The sequence below is a fragment of the Dufourea novaeangliae genome, unplaced genomic scaffold, assembly GCF_001272555.1.
Source record: "Dufourea novaeangliae isolate 0120121106 unplaced genomic scaffold, ASM127255v1 scaffold16, whole genome shotgun sequence".
In the NCBI taxonomy this organism is placed as follows: Eukaryota; Metazoa; Arthropoda; class Insecta; order Hymenoptera; family Halictidae; genus Dufourea; species Dufourea novaeangliae.
Genome location: NW_015373891.1, coordinates 3,905,993 through 3,914,860, shown reverse-complemented (window position 1 = coordinate 3,914,860; position 8,868 = coordinate 3,905,993).

Here is an 8,868-nt window from a genome sequence, read left to right as displayed (position 1 = left end):
ATACGTATTTGCATTTCGGTCTTTGTACCGGTGTGTCCCTGTTAGTGTTCCTACCTGGCTCCATCTCTGTTCCATGTTTCTCCGTTTCGTTCGCCGCCTCTCCGTCACTCGTTCCCCCAGTTCCCTTCCATCCTCTACACGGTTTCAGACCTCTTCCGGTCCTTCTCCGAGCCACCCTTTCTCCTCTTCGTCTCGCGGTTTCTCCCTTCAGCCGTTGGTGTTTCTATATTCCTCTGTAGCCACTCTCATCGGAGTTTCAACGTTGACCCGGACTCTATACGAGCGGACCAGAGGGATCCACTTGCATCCTGTTAACCGCACTGCGGTCCCTCTCTAAGTCCCCGAACTAGCCGGCGAGTCAGTATTTATAAACTTCGGATTAAATCATCGTTAAGGTATCCGGAGCCTGCGAAATCTCCTCGAGTTTCGTCGGAGGGCTTGGTGTGATAGCGACTAAAGGCGGTGGATAACAGGTGCTTGGAACTTGGAAGGTGTATTTCCATTTATGGATCTGATAGTTCTGAGGATTAGTTAGGGTATTAGATGTAAAAGTGTTCTTCGTGGTTATTGCTAAACGGTTACGTCCTCGATTTCGCAGTTAAAAGGGTACATACTTTTGGGAGATTTAAAATATCGATTTATTTTTTCTTTGCTTATTTAATTGCATATAGTATGAAGAATATTCTGTGTCAGTTTTAACAGAAAATTCCGAAAATTGACGAAGTTATAGGTCAAATGGTTCGAGGGAGCCACGGCAAGTACTAGGTCAAGCGAAATTATAAACGCGTTTTTCTCGAAACACAATTTTCGGAGACTCTCTGGTCCATACCTCTGTCAATTTGCAATATTTTTCCATCAATTTTGTGCACATGCAGCTGATAAGATTAGCTTCGACCGATCTGGACATTTTTATTGTATTATTTGGAGCTTTAAAACTGCGTGTCTTTTTAATTCGGTGGTTCTAAAAATCTACCTAGCATTTTCTGTGGATAAGTCTGTATCTTTGAGCCAGATTAATCCAAGTCTAATAGGAAAGAATTAGACCTCGTTTAATCTGATACACTTTCTCATGATCGCGCTAAAATCTCGTGTGTAAATACTAGAACTATCATATGGGATAGTAATTATAAAGTTCGGGTTACATCATTGTCAATGTACCTAGAACTTGCGAAATTTCCGTGTTGCAATGGAGTGTTCGGTTTGATAATGTCTAATGTAGCGACCAGCAGATCCTGGAGCTTGGGAACTATATTCCTTTTTTTATAGTTGGCGGTGCTAAGAAGTCGTTGGTGTTTAAAATGTACAAATATTCCGAGCAGTTATTATTATACGCTCGCGTTCTCGAAAGCGCACTGTGGCCCCCGTCTCTAAGCTCCTGGCGACCTAGTCACGAGAGTTCAGAAACCCTAGGGATTAAGACGTTAAATATGCTCCTTCTGCAAGTTTATTAGAATTATTGTTGCTGGAGTACTTGACTTGTCTTCTTGCTACGGGGATGGAAACGAAAGTGGTTGGATTAATGGGGAGATTGTGGCAAAGAATTTAATACTTAACTGAATTAATGACACTGAACCTCTCTCATCGTCAGTGCGCTATTACTACTGAGAGACCTACGTAGACTGCACTTATAATTTCATGGAACTTAGCGATTAATATTTTTTTCATATCAGGACATCCTATGATATCAATTTAAATTTGGATATTAACATGATTCAAGTGTCATGATAGAATGAGTATCCTATTCTATATAACAATCTATTCATGGAAATAATATAATTTTATTTTATTATTTTAAAACTCACGACTTGTGAGAGACATAAATTATAATCTACGTACTTCTATTGCTTCAATATTGTTCTGCATTACTAGGTACTAGTTAAATTCTACGGCAAGGGGTGAATTTAAAAAAACACCTGAGAACATTAAAACATGCACTAGAGTAATGTGAAAGCATAAATGGAGCAAATTATGGGACGATAATCACAGAATTCCACCATAAAAACGAACGAACTTTCTCACATAAAAAATTTCTTCAGTTGATTATGGAGTAGTTAAAATAAAATTAAAATGTTCGAGCGCGAGAGCAAAAGGGGTAATATTATTTTTACGATGGAAAAATGCTCTGAGTGAGATGGTTCTATAAACCAACGCTCACCGCTTTAGCAGGCTCGTTCTTCTTTAGGCGTTTCTCGTGAATACTCCACAGAATAAAGAGAAGAAAAAAGCCAGTATATGTATATCGGAACGTTTTCCATCATTTTAATGCACAGAATCGATCCTCCAAAAATGTCTAACATTTTTCGACACAACGTTGAATATTCCGCGGAAGACAATAGTTCACTCCGATATCCAGTGATCCCTTATCCCCGGGTTCCTCTCTCCTATTTCGTCGGCTCGTAATCCGCCAAGACCAAAAATGAACTCCAATACAGTTTTCATCTACCCGTTCCCGATTCTCAACGTTTATTTCTGGACCTGCAGAAACTCCATCGAAGTTCGCGTTCACCCCCTACCCCGTTCGGTTGACGTCGTTCGGTCCACCTGCGTCTCATAAATTCCCCGAGCGTTCATTCGCGAGCAACCGAACTTCGCTTTCCGACGTAATCGAAACAGAGGCTCTCGCCGAGGCCGGGAAACTTCTCGCCTCTTGCCTTCCCCCCTCGTTTCTCCCGCGTTCCTGTTTGCCGGCGAGAAAAATATTGAATTTCAGGGAATTAAACTCTTTGAACTGCAAGGCGTCTCCGATGATCGCTGGAAAAGTTCCCGAGCGCTTGGCTGAAACTCGGTCGAAGATCCGTCTAGGGGGTTTTTCATTCCACGAAAGAAGCTGCCAAAGTCACTCGGCCGGGATCCTCCTCGATCGCGATATAGTTTCGCGAGTGTTTGAGAGCTTCCTCTCTGTTATCCGGTGTCTTGGGATATTATCGGTGCTCTTTCGTGCACGATCGATAATCCGGTATCCACGATGGACGAGTGGATCCCGCAGACGTTTTATAATGGACTCTCTATCCCATTAGCATTGACAGACACGGCTGGCGACTCTTTTAATCTTTTATTTCCTTTTTTCTGTGGCTGTTAGGACCTTTGGACGATAAGGTTTGTTGTACGGAGAATGTGGTGGCTTGATCGCGATAAGCTCGCGATGTGCTACTGGTTGTGATCCACTGTTTTTGGTATTCTATCATTGGCACTTATGTAAATATGATATAGTTTAACTACGTTTTAATAGTTTGGTGATACAGTAAATCCACGATGAGTGTTCGAAGGCTCCTTGGCATTGACAAGGAAAGACTTCTGAAGCCAGTGATATTTGTTTTAATCGCATATGCCCATTAGTTTATGAAGTATTTACTGTTCAGTGCCGAGGAGCCTTCAAACACTTATCAAGGATTTACTGTATATTTGTAACATTTAAGAAGTATTAACGTAGTATGTACGTATGATGTAGAAGGAACGTTAAAAAAGATACCATAGACTACTAGCGTTCGTACATAGTGGTTTTAATAAAATTGAATCTCGAGTCAGTCTCGACATGCGACCACAATAGGTTTCGATCCATTTCTTGATTTCACTTTTCTCCAAATTTTGTAACTTCCATCTGACCCAACGAGTTTTGGAAACGTATTATTTTATCAGACGAAAGTCTGTTCAGCATATGGAAGTTAAAAAATTTTAAGATAAGTGAAATAGAGAAACGGATCTTAACAATCTGCGTTACAATGTGAAGCATGGAGGTGGTTAGTGGAGTTTCTTGTCCTGGTTAGAAATAATTGAGAACGTAAATAAAAATACGTACACTTCTGACCGCAATTCGTAATTTTATTAGATTGTCAAAGGGCTAATAATACATAGTCTTGGCAGGCAGTAGCTCAGCATTCAGCGTGTTAATGGGTTCGCTATGCGTGCGGTCCCCCTGCGTCCATCACATTTAAAGACCTTTTCGTAGTAGCTTCACGTCTCATACGCGACATAGTGAGCAGTAGCCGCGAATTAAAATGACTGCCTACGAAGTGACACTTTAACGTTGGAATTATTCGTCCCACAACCGCACCCTTGAGCCATTTTTATATACAGGATGTGGCAGGATGGACGGTACAGCTGGATAGGAGGTCATTCTACCTGCATAAGTAAGCTGAAAATGTGGAATAAAATTGATCTATATGGTGCTTCGTTTTCGAAATAATTGAATTGGAAAATTCATCCGGTGTAAGTAGAACCAGATGCAATGGTCAGACGCGTTTGCTAAGTCAACCGAAAAGCTGGTAATCCAACGTGAAACAACACGACGAAAATACTGGGAATGTTTCATAACTTGGTTCGTTCTCGTTCATGTTTCAAATTTGATCCAATACCGTTAAACAAATATTACTCAAACTCGGATCGCAAAAGTTCAAAGAGCGTAACCTGACTATATCGTATCCCAAAAGAAACCACACGATCCGCTCTGACACCGGTTCTAAAATACCCTGTGGTATTTCCGTCAGTAAATCATCATTAAAGCACCGTGCAGTTTTCTACGGAAGACGGAATGGAGTCCACCAAAAATTAATCACCAAACTGGTGCCGAAATACTTGCTAGGATTCCCGAGGGAACTTTCAGATTGAACCAGCTTTTTCCTGGGGATCCACGCGACCCATAGGGCACACTCTTATTCGGCTGGTTCGGTGGAACTTTGGATTAAATCATCCTTACAGGAAGCCACTGGAGTTTACGATCCCGTGGTGCTGTCTCGAGTAGTTTCGAAAGCAGTTAACCCAACTTCGTGGCTTGTCATGGACCGACATCGATTTCTTACCGGGTGGATATCGAAATCGCGCGGAGAAACTTTCCCCCCTCGGCCCCGAACTACTCAATTATAATAGCTTAATCGCGGCCGGTTCGCTGCATAAGACTGAAATTATCCTTGGATAGAGGTTTTGTGATCTCCCTCTCTCTTACTCTCTTTCTCTTACTCGAGAGGCGGAATTTTTCTCTGTCGAGGAAAAACGTTTGAAACCGGCGCAATTCTTCCCGGACGGTTGTCCTTGAATTAATAAGAGAAACGGCTGGAATTTTTAAAGGGGCCACTTCGCCGCGACAAAGGAATGCGCACTCGCGGGACAGCTTTCAAAGGAGCAGTTTTTTGCCCGTTGATCAGCCTCCGTTCCCGAATTTTCATGAGATAATTTGGTCGGCGGTCCGTCTACGATTTCAAACCGGCCGAAATTCGACGGAGATACCGCTTTTGTCCCTCAAAAGTGGTCTTTATGACTTTTTTTTTATTTTTTTTTTTTTGGCGATGGAAAATGCGTGTTTCACGTTACTCGCCACCACTCGTGTTTTGGAACTGTGATGGCGCGACCTCGCGCGGGGTGATCACGGAATTACTGGATCGCGTGATGGCTCTCGCATCGTTTCAGGGCTTCCTCGTTTGGAAAATAAATATTTGTGTCGCGTGCAGAACGCGGGTGTGTGATTTCGACCGGGTAACGGACGAAATTGCGGGGAATAATGAGTAATGTTTTGGAAGATTAAAGTGGATCAGGTTTGAATTAGAGTTATGTGACTTGGTGTTTTATACTGGTATGGAGAAAGTTTTGGATATAGTTTCGAAAAGGTCCACCCTCTGATTTTTATGAAACTTGGTATATCGTCCTAAATATTCCTGAATGAAACTTGTTACCTTGATATCTCAAAAAAATATATATATAAAATATCCTTCAAAATGCAATAATTTTTTAAACGTTTTCTGATGCAATCAACAAATAACGAGTTATTTTAGATAGTAGTTCTTATTGACTCACCCTGTATATAAAAGGTTTTTTGGCGCAATTGAAAAGTAACTAAGATGACACTAGAATAATACATATATTTTTATGTACTAAAAATACGAAGTGCCGTGGCACCTAAGAATTCACTTATCTTGCAGCTGAAGTGGTGGAATATAACGTCTTGTGGTACTGCAGTAATTATTTCGAAAACTGAAGACTGTGATCACTACGGACTTACAAAAAAACACTCAACTCCCACAATTGTAGTCATTCGAGAGAAAAGGAATATTGTCACGATATAGACTTCCTTTATACATGTTTATTTTCAAACTGATACAGAAATAAATTTGACAAGCTGCGAAAAGAACTTTTTTCCCTAATTGGAACGGAAGATACGATGGAAGAAAAGTATTTTTCGCTGCAACGCTTTTATAAGTGATCAAAGACTGTTTGAAGATTAATATTAATTTTCGTACATTAATCTCAATGATTCGCCTTTGGAATGGAGCCGTGTATTTGCAACCGTCACAAACGCGGTTTGCACCGTCCGCGAATTGTAGGATCGAATTTCATTTACGAAAACCGGCGCCGGCAATCAATGGCGCGCCGCGGGAAATTATGCGTGACCTGTATGACCGTAATCGCATTACTTTCTATCGCATTACAACGCGCTACGTTAAATCGCCCTGTAATCCTTCCATTTAACGAATCCCCGTGTTTGATGCCAATATTTTTACTCGATATACCTTGATCCTTGATGTACTTTATGTCTCCATTCAATGGAAAATGTTATCCGCATATATTTCCGAATAACATCGATTTTCTAAAAATAACTTTGGATACTATTATTTAATTAATGGGGAAGTCCCCAGGTATAACGCCAACTTTTTACTTAGATTTATCACATTGATAGAGTTTGGAATTCTGAAGCCAATGACATTTATGTCAGGCGCATATGGCCATAAGTTTATGAAATATTTAATGTTTGGTGCCGAGGAGCCTTCGAACACTCGTCGAGGACTGACTGTACATTTTTGGGAATTTTTTACAGAAAGGAAATAGTCCGAATTTAAAGTTCTTCGACTTGTGAGTTCGAGAAACCCTCAGCCTTAGTAGTCTTAGGGTTAACTGTCTCTGATTCTGTCGTAAAAATTCAGACCAATGTTCAGGTATCAATACGAACGAATTTACTATTCAAAAGAACCTTGTACCAGCGAAAAGAATATTTGGAATCATCCATGAAATCTCCCCTCTAAAATTTTATACCAAGCCTTGCATCTCATTTTCAACGCCTGCCCGAGAAATACACGCTCTTATGCGCACGTGTCCCCGCTGTAGATGGCGTCTCTTGCGAGCGTACCACGTTTTCGCCGGGAAAAGTGGTGAACGACCCTTTAAAATCAATTCGGAGGAAAGTTACGGAATCACCGATAGCGTTACCTTATCGCGGGGTAACTCGATGCCTCTTGTATTCGAGTGCAGTGCGCTGTGAGCAGTTCCCGAAGTAAGTAACGGCGGGCTCTAAGGGGAAAGCTACGAGAAGAGGTAAGCGAGAAAAGAAGGGAGTTAAAGAGAACGTTTATGGAGGAGTCGTCCACTTGTTTCTACGAACAATTGTATTTCTCGCGATGATATTTGGCAATTGAAATTGCTCCAATGTTCAGTGCAACATTTTTCCGCTGTTGCGCATAACTGGTCTTAAGATGGTTTGATTAGGAGGGAAAAGATTAGAATTTTTCGTAAATGTGAACGTGCAGTACATAGTGCGTGGTGGGATGATGAAGTTTCGAGACTAATTCCTTTATCCCGCTTACTGCACCTTTCTGGTATCTTGTACAAAATATATTTTTTTGTTTACAAAATGAAGAACTAATAATGATTTTAAAAATATTTGAAATATTTGTTAAAATATTTTGTTCTTTTTGTGAACAATGTGTTTACTCACAGTACGTAACGAATTAATAGCACAGTAACAAAGTTTTTCTAATATTTGGATGTTATTTAAAGAAGGTTCGTACTGCCGATCGGTAAGAAAGGCCCCAGAAATTGTCATTAAAGTCATAAAGTAGGCAACCACTGTAGTAGACAGAAGCAGGTAATGCGTTAAAAATTTTATTTTGAAAATTGAGATTCTCGACCCAGGATCAAGACACAAAGATTAACGGTATCCGAAAACATGAACCGAGAACTGTTCGGATTAAACGATCGTTGAATTCGATGAAACGTTCGCGAGATACGGGTTCGAACAAAGGGTCAACCCGTCCGCGTAAACGGGCACGATGAAAGTTCGAGGGACCGAGTGGCCGGGTGCAAAAACCCGGCAGGGATCGCGTAAAGGATTCGCGGGTTCGTAAAAAAGTGGTTCGTTGAGAGGGTAAGAGAAGGGTAAGTGCGGCGTTCGCGGTCGAGTGGACGAATTAGTTTCAGCGGGTTTTCCTCGTCGGGCTGTTGCGAGCAGTGCGTTTCAACGTACGGCCGTAACGAGAGGATTTAAGCCGACCAGCCCCTCCCCTCGCCCCTCCCCAACGTAGGAGAAAGTTGCTCTCGCCGCTTCTCGGCTCCGAAGGGTCCTCTGTCCGGGCAGAATCAGCCCCGGAGGGAGCCGCCCCCCGCGTTTCTGTGTCAGCGCAGGCTAGGCCATCTCATCGTTTAAATATTTGAGCGGGACAGGTTTTTTGTTGTTTTTTTTTTTTATTTCTCCACTGTCCGTGTGTGGCACACGCGCTGCGGAATGGGGGCGTTTAACTACGATACAAATGTACGTGGCGGGTAGAAAATTGGCCGCGCAGGAGAGGCGGCCACCGTATGAAAAGCACCGAACTACTTTGCCGCCTGTTGGAGGGGGGGAAATAACATTTGAAGCGACCAGGGAAAATTTCATGCGTGCATAAAGAGACACCGACTCGTGGACCAGGCAAAATTAATGTTTTCGGATATGAACCTTGTCGTTTGCGGCGAGTTTTGGAGTATCTGCCCCACCCCCCTCCCTTCAGGCTGCGCCCCTGATGCATCGGCGAGGCGTGGAACCGACGAGCCTCCAATTAAAATCGAGAGGGGGGGGATCCAACGATTCTACGCGTGGCGTGTACGTGATTATTGTTTTATACGTGGCTGGGT